The sequence below is a fragment of the Tamandua tetradactyla genome, chromosome 1, assembly GCF_023851605.1.
Source record: "Tamandua tetradactyla isolate mTamTet1 chromosome 1, mTamTet1.pri, whole genome shotgun sequence".
In the NCBI taxonomy this organism is placed as follows: Eukaryota; Metazoa; Chordata; class Mammalia; order Pilosa; family Myrmecophagidae; genus Tamandua; species Tamandua tetradactyla.
Genome location: NC_135327.1, coordinates 201,906,728 through 201,926,380, shown reverse-complemented (window position 1 = coordinate 201,926,380; position 19,653 = coordinate 201,906,728). Strand labels below are relative to the sequence as shown.

At 37.4% G+C, this 19,653-nt stretch overlaps 1 long non-coding RNA gene across 6 annotated transcripts in view; it reads left to right on the top strand.

Annotated features, from left to right (window-relative positions):
- Positions 1 to 19,653, top strand: part of LOC143674838 (uncharacterized) — a 122,359-nt gene that overhangs the window by 24,824 nt on the left and 77,882 nt on the right. The window contains exons 2-3 of one of the 6 annotated variants that reach the window (XR_013171232.1): positions 9,013 to 9,089; positions 9,431 to 9,474. The exons of 1 other annotated variant lie outside the window; for it this stretch is intronic. This is a non-coding gene — a long non-coding RNA (uncharacterized LOC143674838). Of the gene's footprint in view, positions 1 to 9,012; positions 9,090 to 9,430; positions 9,475 to 16,842; positions 17,280 to 19,653 lie in introns of those variants that run through there. 4 more of the 6 variants (XR_013171238.1, XR_013171237.1, XR_013171239.1 and 1 more) reach the window with 4 other exon arrangements.

Sequence of the window (19,653 nt, the reverse complement as noted above, 5' to 3'; positions counted from 1 at the left end):
AAATATTTATTAAACTTCTACTCTGTGTTAGGTACCAAGAAAGACCCCTGAGTATATGTAGTAGAATTAACAAACCTCAGTTCCCTTGGTATAATCACTTGGGAGATGATATACATCACGGTAGCTGACAGGGATTTTTTGAAAATTTTTAATTATGGTGAAAATGGAGGGAGAGGTGTCTGATTTTTGAGGCTTTGGCTCCAGGAGGCCAGGCTGAAAGGAAGTGCTCTAGTTCTGAAACTGCAGGGAGGAAATGAGAACTCTTTGGGGGAGTTATTGAAGACAAGTTGATGGGATAGTCTGCTAGTTGCAGTGCCTACATTATAATTATTTGGTTCTAATAATGAATCAACTTAAGAAAGTCTGTGTATAAGTAAAATGGGATGAACTACTCCTTTGAGAGCTCATAGTCTTTGATTTAGTTTATAGGATAGTAAGAGCAAAAAGTCAGTAAATTGCCTATTGGGTGAAAATTTACTAATTACTGAAAGAGAAAAAAATAAATACAAGAACTTATTTTTTCAATTTGAGAAATAGTTAAAGAATTTTCTTCACCTGATTTCCCCCAGGATGCTTTAGTTTTAACCTCATCAGATCTTTTGTGAATGAAAACAGAGGCGCCAAGAGAAAAATAAATTGTCTCCTAAATGTCTAACATTGTGTGTGGTTAAGGTGTGTGTGTGTGTGTTGCATGAAGGCCTGCTAAGTGACAAAAAATGTGTGACAAGCTTGGTTGGGTTCTTTATGTAACAGGCTGGGTCCCAGGTGGCTCTGGTGGAATATTCTGCTGTAGACCAGCTGTAAAGTTTGTGAAGAACTAGGTGAAGACTGCATCCTTCTGTGGACCGTGAGACTCAGCATTGCACTCATTTCTCAAAAATTGAGAGGGACTGAATGTTTGACCTTGTGAACAAAACATTCCTGACTTTGTAGCATATGACAACCAAACTGCAACCAAGTCTCAACCTCTCATGAATTATTGTTCACCCAGGTTATTAATGTTCTGGTGCTTTGCACCAATTTCAACTTTCTGAGGGACTCTTCTTATAGGAGCAACTTTTCAGTTCTAGTTTGTGTTGGTCAGTGGTTCCCAAAGTTTTCCACGTATTAAAATGATCTGGAGAGCTTTTAAAAATCCAAATACCCACACCTCCCCTCAAAACAATGAAATCAGTATCTCTGGAGGTAGGACCCTGGTGTGAATTTTTTAATTCCTTAGGTGATTCCAATGTAGCCCCGTTTGGGAACCAGTGCTCTAGATGATTCTGTATCCTGGAGTGGTCATTCTGAAAACAACTTTTGTAGCCATAACTATAGTTTCAGACTTTTTCTTATAACTCAAATTAAATGTTTAATCGGGCTTATTTTCTTTATCTAGACTTACTGGGTTATAGCAACAATAGCAACAAATTACCTAGGAATGTCTGCAAATAACCCTTCCTGATAGCAAGTACCTTGACTCTTCTAAGACTGGCATAAAGGCTATATTTTCTTTCCTTTACAGACATTTTCTGTAGCATTCCTTATAGCCAAATTTTGGTTGTATTGATTATTTGGTATCTATCCTTCCTAAAATTTTTCAGAGAAAACAGCAAACAAGAAAACAAACAAAAATGGAATTCTTTTCTTGTTTTCCTTCTAACACAAGGTCCACTGGTTATCTGAACACCATTAACTATTTTATGTGTGGCTGTGTATGGATGCATATATATTACTAAAGAAGCACTCTTCTTTATAAAGAAGAACCCTACTAGTTTGTTACATGTTGAGATATTTCCTCTGATAGACGCATTGTACTAAATCAACTACTTTCTTTCAGGGCCCACATTTACACTCTAAGCCCAGGCTTATTTATATATTGGAAATCAGGAGAGTATCCAAAAGGTCGGGGTGAATCATAAACTCACAAGCTTGCCTTCACCATACAGTGCTCTAATCTGCTGAGCTAATTAGATATAAACTGCTTTCACAGTTTTGTAAAGAACATTAAATAATAAAATACTTTCATAACAATGCTTGGGAATATCTCTATAACTTCTGAACTTCCAAATAAAGAGACAGAAATTTAGATAAGACTAAGGTTAGAGGTGTAGATACTCAAGTTCAGGTTAGGTTCAGGCAAGTCCCTAAGGGTTCAGATGTTCATCTGAAACTTCTGAATTATCACCTTGCACTGATTCTAAGAGACCAGCCAGGGATTTTGGTGAGTGTGAATTTTTAGCTGAAATGTATCAGTATATGTTTTCCATATTCAAACATTCCATTAGTTTGTTTGCCATATTCAAAGATTCCTCAAAATTTTCTTTCTTTTACCTCCCACAAGACATTGTTAGACCTGCCATGATAGCTTTTTTACTAGTTTGGTTGTTCCTCACCATCAGCACATATTATGTATGATACTATAGATTAATACTCATCGATTAAAAGAAAATAGCTACGATTCATGCTAAAACATGAATTAATCTCAAAAACTGCTACGTTAAAGAAACCAGATGCAAAGTCCTACATTTTGTGTAATTGTATTAATATCATTTTCTGAATGAGAGAAACAAAAAACTGATGTGAAAATCTCCAGTGGAGGGACTTTTACAGAGCAGTTTGAAAGCCCTGCTAATCATTTTATTATAGATCAAGTCATGCCCCACACAAAAACATGTTCAAATCCTAATCCCAAATCCTGTGAATGTGAATCCATTTGTAAATAGGATCTTTGAACATGATATTAATTAAGGTAAGTTAAGGTGAAACCAAACTGAATCAGGGCAGGTCTCAGTCCCATGTGACTGGAGTCCTTATCAGCAGAGGAAGCTTGGGCACAGTGAAAGAAGGATATACAAGGACATCAATGGCCGTGTGATGGAGGCAGAGACTGAGTTATGTACTGCCAGCAAGCCACCACCAGATCACTACAGACTTCAGAGAAAGCGGGGCCTTGTGGACACCTTGATTTTGGCCTCCCAGCCTCTAAAACTCTGAGACAATAATTCCTATGGTTTAAGTCAACCAGTTTATGGTGTGTATTACAGCAGACCTGGCAAACTAAGACATATTTTCTTGTAAAAAGCATCTGAAAATTCATTCTTTTCTTTCTTTGTCTACTCAAGACACTCAAAAACTGCCACTCCACAGTGAGGTTAGTTTTCAGCAACCCCCACATTTGGCTACAGCCCACATCCCCTTAAACAAATGGCATCTCACCTGAATCCAGACAAAGAGCTTTCCCATGGAACTACTCACAGCCTCAGTCAGTGTTCAGCATTCAGCTTCTCACAAGCCTATTTTTAGCCAAACAATGTAGATGAGCACTGTCCAAAAGAAACTATAATGTGAGCCATATGTGCAATTAAACATGATAGCCACTATCAAAATTTTTTAATGTGAAATTATCTTACTAATGTATTTTATTTAACCTAATATATCCAAAATATCAATCAATATAAACATTATTCATGAGATATTTTGCATTATCTTTAGTCATACTAAGTCTTTGATATCTGGTGTGTATTTTATACTTAGAGTACATCCCAGTTGGGGACTGGTCATATTTCAAGGGTTCAATAGCAGCAGGTGGCTAGTGGCTGCCATATAAGAGAAGGCTATGCTTTGTTTTACTTTTAAAACTTAAAAAATTGAAGTAATCGGTTGAATACATATGCATGGAATAATAAAAGAAATGAAGATATTTCTGAGATTGAAGCTAGGAAACTAGGAAGCCTATAGACCGTCACTGAAATAGTAAACAAAATGAGCAGGTTTTGAAAGAAAGATAAAGAATCAAAATATAAGTATTCATCCTTTTTTCTGATGCCCAAAATTGAGCTGAGAGCTTAATCAGAATGATGACTTTAGAGAAAAAATTTGTCACTATAAAAATTTGGTAGTCATTTACATTTTAGCAAAAGTGAAGGACCTCAGAGCAGACACTGATTGAAAAACAGAAAGGAGTTTAATTCCTGGGGCTGATGAGAAGAAGGGTTAAATGGAAAAGGGGAAAGAAACTAGAAAATTGCAACAGTTTGCTTCATAATTTTGCTGTCTCCTTTCTTGGTAGCAATGCATGTCTGACTGCTTTGTATAGGAAATAAACTGCTCCAGTGACTTTTTTCAACAAAATTATTTGATCAGAAATGCTTTCCATAGGCATTTTACACCATAGATCTTGGCCAAATATTATAACACAGATAGAAAGCAATACGATAATATGTTTAGCCTTAGTTTCTGCAATAGAAATATCTATAAAAAGCTACCTACTTCATGGTATTTTTTAAGGATTAAATTAGTTATTTTATGTAAAGTGTTTAGAAATGTTCCTGCGCCATATGAGAAAAATTATTTATTAAATTACTATTATTGTTACGTGGGAATTGTTTATGTATCATTAAGTATTTTTTGAGGCTTTAGAATTCCCCCAGTAGGTTAGGTGATGTGGTGAGTAATAGTTACTAGCAATAGTTACTATTATGTAAGAGTATACATCGACCAAATAGAGCATATGCAGTGAAAAAATTACAGAGCATAATTAAAGACAACGCCATGTTACATGAACTCTAAAAGTTACAGAAATCAGAAAAGGGACAAATATCTTTCATTTCCCTTGGTTCAATTATCTAACAGTATGCTGACTCCCAAATGTTTATCTCCAGCTGTGACATGCTAAATTCTGGTCTATACATCTCATGCATGTCTCACAGTCATGTCACCTTCAGCAGGTTTGAAATAAAGCTCACAACGCCCTCATCCCTTACTCCATCCTTTACTCTGGTTGATAAATGTGGATAAAGCACATAAATGGCACCATCAACCTTACTTGCTCATGATAGAAGCCAGGGAATCAATCTTGACACCTTCCTTCCTTGCCCTCAACCTTAAGTCTAATCAATCTCTGGGTCCTATTGCTTCTACCCATTGACTGATACTCTCTCAAATCTGACATTGCCTGACAGAGCCTTTTCATTGATCTGCTCCCTTTAGTCACTTCTCCAGAGTAGTGTGAAAATCTGGGCTCTAGGTCCACTATGTCACTCCTGCCCCTGGCAAATCTCTGGACTGCTCATAACTTTATTTTTCTCATCTCTCAAATTAGGATGAAAATAATTCTTCTCCTATACTACTCCAATACAACAGGACATTAATTCCTTATTTTTTTAGATCTTTCCCTCTCTTTTCTGAATGTATAGTGGATGGCTGATTGAAACATTGAAAGTTTGTGAAAAACTACACAGAGTCCCAGAATGGGGGCTTCAGCTATAAACTTCTGTGAATTCAAATATAGCAGGGATTTTAAGGTATACTAAGCAGGCTTAAGAGAGCCCAACTAGTCTCATGGGAAAAAATATTGTGTTCATAGGAGATACCTTGGGGCTGAAAGTCACTGCAACTTCCTAAGAAATATATTGTATGGCAAATTTGCTTGAGCAGAGGAAAAATCAGGGAACATAATATACTCCGGGGACTAGGAGGGTTCAGGGCAGAGAACCACTTATGAGCAGCACGTTCAAATTGTCATTCACACCAGGCCCAGGATCTCTGTGCCAGGTACCTGGGAGAGAGAAGATGTATTAAAGACTGAACAAAGGGAAGGAACTGACTCATTAGAAGAGCTGTGAAAACAGAGCACAAACCTGTCTAATTTTAAGGTTTAAGAATGGTGTGAATGTGAGATGATAGGACAACTTTTCCTCTCAGCAAACCAACCACAGCAGTTAGCCTCTTGCCAATACAGCATCTAGCCAGGAGGGAAGCCTGTGGCTGCTTTGCTGAGGGTGGGCAAAGGAGGGTTCTGGAGTGAAGAAGAGATAAAGGACTTCGTGTGTTCCTGGAAATGCAATCAATGAAACTCTTGCACCGGACATCAACAGCTTTACTCAAGAAGGAGAACCAGGAATATTATTTTCATACTGTTATTAAAACATTGCTCCTCAGTTGAATCCCCTTCCATGCTAATGAAATGTCCTTTGCACAGTTATATTAAAAAAATGGTCTGGTAGATGTCTTGGAGCCAAATTCATTGACAAGCAACACACTGAATCATCCTGAATATTTCCCTCCCTTGAAATATGTCTCTTCATTTGGCACAGATATACCAAAATGCTTTTATTCATAACTTTTGCTGCTATTGTGTTCACCTTGCTATTTGTATCCTAATCATGTCCTTTAATTTGAGAGCATGAAAAATATAATAGGTGAGTTAGAGGGAAAAGAAACTGAAACCTAAATGTGACCAGCAATATAATTATTTGTTCTGGTCTTCTCGGGCCAAGAAGAAGCAAAAGCAGTTCATAGTTTCGCTAATTATTGCAGACATTCAATAATGATCTGACTCAATAGGCCAACAAAAGTTTTCCATAGCGTTTCAATATTCCCTGAAATTGCATGGTGAACTACAAGCTTTTGGTTTAGAGAAACCACCCAGCTACAAAGGCTTTTCTTTTCACTGCTGCACTGCAGCTAAAGGCCCCAAGCAGCTCCCACGCCCATCAAAGTGTCTTGAACTATTTCTTCAATTTGCTTTTTGCTTTCAAGACATTAAAGAACACTTTCAAGTCAAACTTATAACAGGAGAATGTGAAAAAGAGTCTCTAAAGTGCCATCCTTGCTAAGTTGACCAAAGGGATTGTGTGGAAAAGCTTCATGTTTCCCTTTTTAGTTTGAAAAGAGTGGAGGGGAAACCTTGCAGCAGAGTGGATTGTGGATCTGTTCCCCAAACCACCTTTCATCAGATGCTACCCCTTCCCCCACCTCCCTGTTTATGTTCAGTCCAGGGAGGCCCCTGAATTTTTCTTTAGCCTTTGTTTGCTAAGGGGAGGTTCAGGGCTTATGCAAAAATTGGCACCTAAGTCTAAAATAGTTTCTCAAGGAGGCAAGAGCGCAGGCTTCTGAAGAGATAGAGGTCAGCTTTTAGGCTTTGCTTTAATTGTTGCTCTTGTAATCCCAAGATGTTGAATGCTTTTTTTTTATTGCAGACATGGGCTGGGGAGACAAACTTTTTTACAAACTAAGTACCCTGTTAAGCTGCTGAATGTTTTCACAAGACACCTCAGGGAATGTTGAGCTACAGTAGCTTTTAGTCACTCTGGTTTTTGTGGAAATTTGGCATTGTAAAGCCTCTCTTTCTGGCCATAGGAGCTCACAAGCTTGTTGTTGGGGATTAGCTTTATAATAGAATGGAGTCAATATAGGTGATCCTCAAGAATGGTGTCCTTGCTGAAAATCCTATGACACAGCAGTTAGGAAAGGGTGACTTGTTCTAATATGAACATTCCAATGAACATGAGTGCTATGTCTAGACTTGCTTACTCCATTGGACAACAGCCCAGCTAGCCAGCTCTCTCGTTAAGGCCAATTTTATACATTGACAGTATAGATAGTGGATTGTCCTGAAAAATCTGTGGGCTGCCACCAGATCCTGGGAGGGGAGCCAGGAATACATTTTACAAAGAGAAAGGATTTGGAGTGCCAGCTGTTAGAGTATATATTTTTTGATTAGGGCAAAAGAAAGGCTTGGTCAAAGCATGGTAATGTATCTGTCGATATCTACTGGTAAGGGGCCCACAGGGGCCATCTTGGAGTGGGATATGTAATATTGTGCATAAGTGGCCGGTGATTGTGGCCATCTTCATGAAAGTTTTCTGGAGTCTCCCTTCTGGATTTTATGTTTCATCCCTCTGTACAAACAGACTCAAAGTGTCTGATTTAACTGAAAGTTGCAGATAAGAGGGCACATAGTCGCTGAACATGTAGCTAACTTTATAGAATAGGGAATATCACATACAGGAAAAGTCAGTGAGCTACAAACTGGAACAGCAATTTGGATGTCACATACTCATTGCTTAATCTTGAAAAAAATCACTTAATTCAGCTTAATAAATGCTTATTGAACATCCACTTCATGTAAGCTCCTGTACTATCTGCTGGGAGAAACAAGGATAAATCAAATAAGACAACATATTTTCTTAGGAATCTCTAAAACTAATGGAGAATATATCTTGTAAACAACTGCTTAGATAATGGTAAGTGGCATAATAGATATATGATTATAAAGTAATATATTTATAGTGTAGGAAAAATCCTTTAAAATGATCAGAAGTCTGTGAAACATTTGGGAAGCAGAGAAGAGGGAATGATTAATTCTGATGAAGAGGGTTGGGGAAGGCTTTACAGAAGAGAATCCATTTGAATCAGCTTTTAAAGAGAGATGGTGAGTAGTCTAAAAGAGTTATCTTTACTAGAGGGCAGAGGAAGAGCTAAAGGATGCTTGGAATCTTAGTTTCTGTATCTCTAGAATGAAAGTTCTGGTATCATGAGTTCTGAGTGTTATTTCAGCTTATGTATCTTCACAGAGAGGAACTGACAAACATCTTCAGATGTAAGGGTAACTGGAAGCACGTTGCTCATTGCAAGACTTTAGGGAAACTTTGGTGCTACATCAAATACTACTTTGATTAGAACCCGATATGACAATCAGTGTCAAGAATAAAAATTTAAGAAAAATGTATGGAGTCAACCTAAAATTGAGAAGGTTTTTTTTATGAATATTGTCATTCAATTTTAGCAGTATAATACCTTGATCAAAGTCACAGAACTCCCAGGTTCCACAGAATTTTTGCTATATCGCACCCATTTCTAATTGTCTATTACTTGAATAACAGGTTGGAAAATTCACTATGTAGAATCTATTTTAAATTTTAAAATATGTGCATGTATATATATATATATATATATATATATATATATATATATTTGAAATTTAACTTCAACATAGTGTAGCTTGTTTGATATAATAGGCCATTTGGACTCTATTTTTTCATGGATCCATAAATAATTACACAAAAACTTTTATCAGCCCCTTCTTCAGTTTCCCCAGGATTTTGTGGTTTATCCCCATGGATGTTTTTGGATCTGATATTTTGAATCTTATTCCCCAAAATAATTATATTGGACAATGACCAGCATAGAAATATGCAAATTTTAGTTTCACGGTAGTAACTTTCTACTGTATATAAAATATTTCAGACCTTTTATTATCCTGGGCTCTGAAAATCGTAATAAAGCTCAAAGAAGTTCATAAATACCTAAGTTTGAGTGCTCAGGTAAGTAGAACCTTATTATCATCATACTTATTAGTTGAATTCAATATGATATTTTCAATAGGAAAATTCTTGGGCTACAAGCATAGCTTTATACAATCAAAGAGAAATGTTAATAAATTTTCTTGGAGGGGATGGGGTAAAAATGTCAAGTCTTTATTACAAAGATCTACCTTTCTTATTTCACATTGTACAATCAGGATCTGCTATGTAAGCAAAAGGAAGGAACTGACATTTATTGAGTGTTGGCTATGTACCAAAGTTTGGGCCAGATACTTTACAAATGATCTATCATTTAGCCCTCAGAACAACTTTGTGGTAATAATTGGCATCTTATTTTACAGATGGAGAAAATGAGACTCAAGCAGATGAGGCAATTTACTCAGAGGTACCCAGTAAAGGAACAAGGCAAAATATGAATTCCTTTTTTGCAAAGACTACTCTCCATCTGGCATATTATTCTCACTCCCTTTCACTATTTAATACTTCTTACTCCTTTTTAGATATTTGTATTAGGGTACTACATTCTAGGAAGGCTTCCTTTACCCTTCAGGAGAAGTTAGGTGCTCAGGCCATGTGTTTGTCTTGTATCACTTTTTTTTTTACATGGGCAGGTAGCGGGTCTCCAGCATGGCTGGCTAGAACTCTGCCTGCTGAGCCACCAGGGCCTGCCCTGTCTTATATCACTTTTAACTCTTTAGATAAATGGTCCTCAAAGTGTAGCCTGGGAACCCTGGGGATCCTAAAGACCTTTCCTAGAGTGTCCACAGATAAAAACTATTTTCTTAATAATGCCAGGTCATTATTTGCCTCATTCATTGTACTGGCATCTGCATTGATGGTGCAAAAGAATTGGTATGTAAAAATGCTAGTGCTGTAGCATTAATCAAAGCAGAACCATCAAACTACACTACTAGTCATTGCAGTCTTTACAATCATGGACATCCAGTAAAATAAACAAACAAAAATACCAGTTTACTTAACAATGTTCTTGGTGAAGCAGTATAAAATATTAAATTCAACTCAAGTATATCTCTTTTTAATGTGCTGTGTAATGTAATGGGAAGTACACATAAAACACTTCTGCAGCACACAAAAGTATGATAGTTGTCTCCAGAAAAGCACTTTGTAATTGAGTTGCAGGCTGAGCTAACTGCTTTTTTCTTGGAACTCCATTTTCACTTGAAAGAACAATTGACAAACTATGGTTATTCAGACTTTGGTATTTGGCAGACTTTTATTTTGGAAAATAACAAAGAAAACCTGTCACTTCAAGGGAAACAATGGGGAATGTTTGTTGCCAATAATAAAAGTCAAGCTTTCAAGTGAAAGCTAGAATTTGGGGGAATTTTATTTGCCACTTGTGAGTTTGAGAGCTTCCCAATACTTAAAGACTTTTCTGATGAGAACAGTGGAGATATTAACAAATGTAATTGTTTAATATTGTATAATGAGTCAACATTTGGAAGATCTTCATAACTAAATGTATGTAGTTATGAAAATAACATAATATAACATGGGCAAATGAGCAACATATAAGGGTACAAAACCATGGATAGGGAAAAGGCCCATTCAAGTTATATGATAGACCAATGGATTTTATCGTAACAGATTTACACACTGTAACTGACTTTTAAGAAATGATTACTTGTCAAATTCTTAAGTGTCCAAAAAGAACATCTATGATTATCTGAAAGGGCAACTAAATTGCTCTTCCCTTTTCCTGCTACATATTTGTATGAAGTTGAATTTTCTTCACAGACAAAAGGAACATACCACAAGAGATGAAATGCAGAAGCGTACATAAGAATCCAACCATCTTCTGTTAAGCCAAACCTTAGAGAGATTTGTGAAAATGTAAAGCAATGTCACTTCTCTCAGCATTTTTAATTAGTTTTGGAAAATGTATCTATTTCCCAAAAGGGTGTCATTTCAAAAGATCTATTTATAAAATATTTATGTGAATATTTTATTAATTCATAAATACTTTTTAAAATTTTATATTTTAATTTCTAATACATCCAATATTGATCTAAATAACTCACATTGACATTGTCTTTGGTGTCTTCTGCAGTTTTGGGGGGTAAAAGGAGTCATGTGACCAAAAACACTTGACAATGCTGCTTTGGCTTGCCACTTGTCTTTTTTGATGAATTGTAAACTCATTGGGCATGTACTATACCAATCCTACCCAGCAATGGACCCCCAATACCTAAGTGTCTGGGTTACAGTATGTTTAATTAATATTAATTCATATTTTCTGAATAAGTTAAGGAGTCCAACTCTAAATTCTATTTCCCCTGATTAAGTGAGGGTGCCTGACTTCACACTACTTTTGGGTCCCTTCACTGGATTAGGTGGGCAAGTGTTAAAGGCACTGAAGAATTGGAACTAAACAACTTGGATATCAACTGCTAAAATATCTACCATTTCTTCCTCCTTTAACCCTTCCACATTTTTTGGTTTTCCAACTTCTTTGACGGTTGCATCTAAAACCAGTTTAGGCAGTTGCAGTGAATAACAGAAAAATAATTGTCTATGTTTCAGCATAATTTTTTTAAAGCACTCATTCCTCTGTACTGTTTATCTGTTGTGTCTCTTTACATAGCATCAGTGGTTCAAGTAAAAAATATTGTTCCTGTGTGTCACACACATCTAATTCCTCAGATTTTATTGTCTCCAGTTGTTTTCCATGTAATATCAGACAATAGAGCAAAGCTTGCATTAAACAAAAAACCTCTCTTACTTTAGAAAATGATACTTTTGGTGTTTTGTCTTTGACTTAAACATGTACTTTCTTTCTGACACTTTTAAAAGGGTCTTCAAGATCAAAGATTTTCATGCAACACCTGTTCCAAGATCATTTTCAATTGCTCTTGACCCATTCTTTGAGAGTTTTTTTTTATGTAGGTGCTTATTTTAAAAGTTAGATTATAGCATTAAACTGAACAAAGCCACTATATATATTCATGTGAATATATATGTACACATATACACAAGTATATAGCTTCGTAGGACACATTTCCAGAAACCTTTGAGTTAAATCCCAGGCTGCTACCATGCTGAGTTATAAACACTCTTTTGATTATCTTTTATTAATAGCAACCTGAATAATTCTGTTAAATTAATGCAAAAGAAGGGAAACAAATACATTAAGAAATGTCTGTTTCACATGAAAATTTGTATCTGGGCATTGATCATTGTACCTATTCGAGTTTTCTTTCATATATTGTCACATATGTAGGAAAAAAGCCTAATTTCAGAATCTTGATGCCTTTCAAAGGTCTCAGATTGAAAAAAAATCAAATAGGTTAGCCATATGAAACACCAGAGAAAAAGCCAACATTGGTAAGTCTACCAATGTATGTTTTAAATATCAATATCAAATAACTGTATAACAAAATAAATTCACAAGTTTTATTTCACAGATAAAGAAGCCACATTTATTTACATGTTATGTCTATACTGGCCCACTGTGTGAATGCTTCGCCTTTAAGATCTATTCTATTCTATCAAAACAAAGGCTTCCAAATTGGCCACTTTTAGGAGCTGGTTTTCCAGGTACCTCAACCATGTTTATACTCTGGTCTATACACTATTTCATAATTTCCCAGACTCCAGATTGATGTTATTTCATAAGAATACAAGAGTTGCCACACTAGGTGTTACAGACTGAACTGGGTCTCACCGAAAGGCTTGTTCAAGTCCTAATCCCAGTTCTGCAAATGTAACTCCATCTCTGAAGAGGATCTTTGAAAATATTGTTCATTAAGATGAGGCCAAACTGGGTCAGGATGGGCCCTAATCTGATATGACTCATGTCTGTATAAGGGGAGGAAATTTAGACACAGAGAGATGGAGACAGAGATAGAAACAGAGAGAGAGATGGTCAGAGGCAGGAATTGAATTATGCCACCACAAGCAACCAAAGAATACCATGGATTTTTGGTCACCCACCAGAAGTCAGGGGAGAGGCATGGAATGGATCCTCCTCTTTAAAAGTCAGCCTGGGGGCGGGGTGATGGTGGCTCAGTGGCAGACTTCTCGCCTGCCATGCCAGAGACCTGGGTTTCATTCCCGGTGACTGACAAAAAAAAAAGTCAGCATGGAACTGCTGTTGTCTTGACTTTGGATTTCTATTCTCTAGAACTGTGAGACAATAAATTTCTATTGTTTAAGGCAACTATTCTGTGGTACTTCTGGCAAACTAAGATGCTGAGCCAGACAAAGTCCATTCAGCCCTTTATTTGGTGACTTCCAAGGGTGCTAATAAAGGCGTTATATAAAGACAAGTTGTCCTCCCTAGTGGTAATGAAAAACTGTTAGAAATATATGTAGCTTATAGCACATCTCTTAGTGTGATATGTGATGCAATTTAATAACAAACTGAGTCATCATTCTCGCTTCTGATAAACCCACCATTTATTCTTCAAATGTTTGCTCCTCTATAAAGGCTTCTACCACATAATTCATTAATCACCTCCCTCTATGCTCCCGCTCCCCAAGTACCTCATAGAGCAGATCTCTTTTGTTTCCTTCCGCTTTCTGATTGTATGCTTTTATGGACATAGCTTTAGTTTGGCACTTAGCCTCAAAAGCTGTTTATAAGTTGCCTTCTTCAGTAGACTGAGTTTCAGGGGCCAGAAATAGTGTCTACAGTGTCTTAGCTCACCAACTTTGAAGGATATGGGTTGCATCAACTTGAGTAAATTCAAACTATGTTTCCCAGAATTCCCTTCTCTGCATAGTTCCAAGTTAGAGTGGCTCACAAGAGACACTTGTGAGTATTTGGAAGGTGAAAGTGGAGCAGTGGCCATCTTGCCTTTTTACACTGGGAAGTTCAGAGCAGGGCACGAGGTTCTATTACAGTTTTCACTCATGCATACTTATCTACTGGCTCCCCTGGTTGGTGTGGGGTAGCAGCTTGGCCTATAGCATCTCTAGCTGCCCTCCAATCCTCTTTCAGTTTCTGTGATTCCTGGGATTGATGCATGTTAAGTTCTATGCAGTTCCAGTCTGTTCTGTGGCTTCCAGCTCACCCTCTCATTCTGGTTTTCCCTCTCTCCCCCACTCCACTTTTATCTTCCTTTAGATCTAACTATCTGCCCTTGGATTTCAGGCTCCAACATCCCAGCCTCAGACAGAAACAACATCCTCACAGCCAGCTACCACAATTGTGCATGGTCAAATCACTTAAATAAACTCCTTATAATCAATATAAGTATGGATCTGCTTCTCTGATATAACCCTGGCTTCTACATTGACCTTCACCACAGGTGTGTGAGGGAGACAGGGAACTTGTCTTAGTTTGCTAAGGTTGCCAAATGCAATACACCAGAGATGGGCTGGCTTTTATAAAGGGGATTTATTCAGTTACAAATTTACAGTTTGTAACTGAATAAACTCAGAGGAAAGACAGCTAACTTTCATCTGTGTTTCTCTGTCACAGGGAAAGGCACACAGCAATGTTTCCTGGTCCTCTAGCCCGGCTTCTGGGTTCAAGCAGTTTTCCCCAGGGAGATTTCTTTCTGCATCTCTAAATGTCTGGGGCTATGTTGGCTCTGAACTGAGTTGAGCTGGGCTGCTGAGCTGTTTCTGACTCCTATTAAGCCTCCAGCTAATTAATTAAATGTCACATTGCAGAAGGCACTCCTCTAAGCTGATTGCAGATGTAATCTGCATAGATGAATTTCACATGCTGATGATTTGAGCCCAGAGCAACAGAGCTGGGCACCATCACCTGGCCAACTTGACACCTGAACCTGACTACTACAGATCCTTAGCTCTGTTTTACAGACAAGCACACTCAGTCGCAGGACAATTACAAAACCTGCTCATAGTTATTCGGTTAATAAGTGACTTGGTCTGGGTTTTAGTCTATTTCTTCTTGCTAAAATTTCAATGCTCTTTACGTTCTAGGATGCTGTTTTAATTCCCTAGGCTGCTTCAAGCAATACCATGAAATGGTTCAGCTTAAACAATGGGAGATGTCCAAATCAAGGCATCATCAACATGTTACTTTCTTCCCAAAGACCACCTACCAGCAATCCTTGGCTCCTTTGCCATATGACAAAGCACAAGGTGGCATCTCCTGGTCTCTTCCACACTTCCAGGTTTCATTGGTTTCAGCTTCTTGCTGCTGTGTCTTTCTCTCTTTTTGTCTGAATTTCATTCTCTTACAAAGGCCTCCAGTAAAAGAATTAAAATCCATCCTGAATGAGGTGGGTTAACCTTAAATGAAGTAGCCTCATCAAAAGATCCTGCTTAAAAATGGGTCCACCACCACAGGAATGGATAAATTTAAGAGCATGTCTTTCTGTGGTACATACAGCTTCAAACCACGCTCTGTAGTCCTTTGTTTATATTGCCTTTAACTTTCTAAAGCCTTATGAGAAACCCATATAATTATTGATTTTTTTTTCTATTTTAGTGAAGATGTTCATTCTTTTATCAAGTATTTTCAAAATTTCCTCCCTCCCAACTATTGGCATTTCTCTCTCTCTCTCTCTCTCTCTCTCTCTCTCTCTCTCTCTCTCTCTCTCTCTCTCCTCTCTCTCTCCCTTCTTTCCAATTTCCTGCTAACCTCTGTATAATTTTCATTTACATTTTCCTGAATGTTTCCACATTCTAATATGTGTTTCTTTAGATCAAATGACCAACTTCTGCATCTGGAGGTGCAAAATCTTTTGTGAAAATGGAGTTCCACTACCACCAAGGGATACCTCAGTTGCATCTCCATTCACAAAGTTTGATGAGGAATATGGAAAACAGGATAGCTGTCACAAAATTCCACTCTTTCTCCAGCCTTATTCCCAACAAACAAGCTATGGAAGTTATTCAAATTTCTAGTTTGTTATAGGAGCAGGAAAACTTAATAAGAAATACAGAAGCAATAATCTCATATTCATAAAATACTTTACACAATTAACAAAATATGTTATCATGTATTTTGTACCAATTAATAGGGGTAGCATTCAGGAGCTGTCAGCCCCCATTTTATAGATGTAGAACTCTCAGGACTGTGATTTCCCAGTTATTCCAACCACTATTAGATCTGAGGCCCAGTCCAGGCCTAATTCATTGACCAAGCTTTTTATCCATTTGAATATTTAAGCTCAAATAATCACCGTAGAAACCTCTTACATTGTGATAGAACAATGTTTATTCACACATCTTACACTGAAACCTAAGATTTGGCATTATAGTTTAGGTATGATTGTAATTATGATTAATAAATTAAGCTGTTGACTGTAACACAGAGCGCTTAAAAGAGTGGTCTATGGTTACAGAGCTCAGTAGTGATGCAGCTGGGAGTAGAATCTGGGCCTGGACACTCCACAAGACAAGTCTGCCCATGGGGGTATTTTGTCCTTTATCCCAAGGGCTTTCTGACAGCTCCCTTTCTGGAAGCTGGCTAAATAACTATTAAGAAGTGAAAATATTTTTTACTTCCCTCAGAGCTTAGCTGCCATGATGTACTACTATGTGGCCATCAAATATAATTACATCATGCTGCATATGTGTTTCTTCATCTAATTTTTTTACCAAGAAAAATTTTAAACTGCATTATTATAATAAAGGTGATAGTAGAAGGAGGTGTTTACATACTGAAAAGAAGAATTGAATGCAATAGCTTGCCTCAAGAGTTCTATTTTAGAATTAGACCTACCTGTGACTGATGGAAGAAATGAATGGAATGGCACTTGGCTTTTTTCACAGTAGTGCTAACAACTGAGGATCACTTGGCCATGCTCCTTTCTATCCACCTCATGCAATCACCACCATCACAGCTCTCTTCCATCATGAAGCAGCAAAAGAGATCTGTGGGAGATGGAATTTCTGCCCCACAACTATGCCAAACAGTCAAGTTACAGCCAATTGCCCTGTTCTTGAGTTTGCCGTTTCATTTGGCTGACAATAGAATAGATTTCATAGTTTCTTGGAACAGAATGAGAGATTTATCAAAATGTTCCTGCATATTGCAACAAACAGCATGCTTTAGAAGGAGAAAATTATTTTGTGTCAGTGAATTTTTGAGGGAGTGATTTAAGGTGCTGCTTCCTTTGAGGTCAAGGTCTTGGCTGCCATCTCAGGCATAACAAGTTCTAAGATTGTTTTGCTCAAGAGCTGCCTTTGTGCTCACTTATTATTCGAAACACTTCACTGCTCTTTCTTCGGAGTGACTACAAAAAGGTAAGTCCTTCTACACCATAGATTATTTGGAGAAAGTAATGTAAGACTTAAGGTGTTATCACTGGTTTGGGTACAATGGGATTTTAAATGTATACTTCCTAGATAAGAAAACATTGTAAGTTTTTTGGCCAAAGTCAGTAAACCTTAATCAATTAGCAAACACTGAGTATATTCTAAATGCAAAATCTCATAGCTGAGATTTGGGGGAAAACAAGAAGTATAATAAGAACATCTTACATTTCAACATTTAGAATTGTAAGGTACCATCTCTCATCTCATTTGGTCTTTACATCAACTACTCTTGCAGGCTTCCCAATGACAGAATCTCTTTTTTGATTCATCTTTTCATCCCTCAATTATATTATTATAACATAATAATATTATATTATTCATTGCATAATATAAGCACTGAATATTTATTGAAGGAATGAATTGAATGAATTCCTAATTTATAGAAGAGAAGAATGAAGCAAAGAAAGATTCATTGACTATCTAGAATTGTATAGCAGAGCCAGAATTCAAAAGTAGGTCTTTTGATTCCAAATATTCTTTGCACTGTACTATAATCCTTCCCTCATGGAGGTTACTCTTTAGATGAAGCAATAAACATGAAACAATAAATGAAACACTAAGTGGGATCCAGGCCAGTTGAGCAATTAGAGACAATGGATTCAGAGTAGGGGGACACTTGGCCTGCAGTGACCTTTCCAACTACCCCTCTTCTTTGCCATCAGCTCATACTTTTTTATACTCTTATGTTTTATAGACTTCCTGGATCAAGTCCACTTTTAACAGTACAAAGATATGCCTTCCAAAAGAAAAAAGCATATTTCCTCTCTTTTCCTTTTCATTATTTTCCATAAGTAGGTGGATAAAATATATCGGGAAAGACACAGCCAGCTTCACATCAGCCTAAACCTATTCTGTTTCTGTCAATTTTCTTTGAGTTAGAACCAAAAAGTACATACAAAATGTAGCAGAGAAAAATAGCTCTCAGAGGGACTACCTTCCAGAAGCTTTATCAGTAGATTATTTGGCCTCCGATGTGGCTGAATTTCTTCTTGTGATTTGTCTATCTTGTGCAGTTACTTTTTGCCCTCCACTGCCTAGTAGACACAGGAAAAAGTATGCAGCTTCTCAAAAGGGCAGGAAACAGCAATTCCAAAGAAACAGAGGAAAGGGCATTAGGAAAACAAAGAGTGAGTCTACTGAAAGGAAAAAAAAAGAACACTTTGGAAATGGGTAAATTCAACTGGCTAGCATACTCTCAATAACTACTGCTGATTTTACAAGCTTGACAGATAATCAAGGCCTCATTATTCTGGGTGTCAGGAAGAGAGTCATATTTTCAGAGGCAACTGTTTAAAAAACAATTTCTGTCACACAGTCTGCCCATGCGTCAGGCATGCATGCCTCCCTGTCTCACTGCTGATTTGAAAATAAATTATGCTGATTGCTCCCGATATGAGGGAATCCATCATCATTCCTCTCTGAATTCATCTCGGTCACCCTGTAATTGTTCCCGGCCCATCTCCCAAGGAGCCACCCTCTTCCTCCAGGGTGTGATCAGCTTCTCTGCCCCCTCCATCCTCTCCCAGGTTCAGTGCTAGGTCTCGGTGGGGAATGCCCAGTGACCCTGGGACTTCTGAGGCCAACCTCTTGCTTACTGAAGTATTTTCCTCTTATTGGCATGTTATTACCCTGAGGTCAGCACTTTCCCTCAAGAGCTTTGGAAATCTGCCTCCTGAATTAAAGTTGGCCAACTCTAACTGGACTGGATCTAATGAGGCTAAGGGGAGTTTGTTTTGTTTTAGAATTTCTGTTGTTCCCAAAACTTTGTACTGTTAATGGTTTTGAGGAAATGTTGAATTAAATCCACTTGTCCCTTTGCCTTTGCTGCCTTCCCCCAGTCTTTTCTTGCAGGCTCGTTTTTGTTTGTTTGTTTGTTTGTCTTAACATAGGCAGGCACTGGGAATCGAACTTGGGTCTCTGGCATGGCAGGCAAGAACTCTTGCCACTGAGCCTCTATGGCCTGCCCATCAGATTTGATGTTTTGATTTTGAAAAAGAAAATGGACTTTTAAGGTAATCCAGGATTTCCTATGTATAAGAGTTTTGAGGTTGGTACCAATACATACTTTCTTTTATATTTTTGATATCCTGATTTAGGGTAGGTCTTGAGTTGCTGAATATGTTTATTTTATTTAAGAAGAGAGTGGTATAAAAAATAGAAATTAAAGCGCTTTGAAAAATGGAAAGTTCTAACTGAATGTTTGGGAATTCTTAATCAGAGTTTAACTGGCAATTGTTTGAAAAATTTTGTGGGTATGTTCATATGGAAATTTACCCATAGAGAGGATTTATAGTTTTTATCA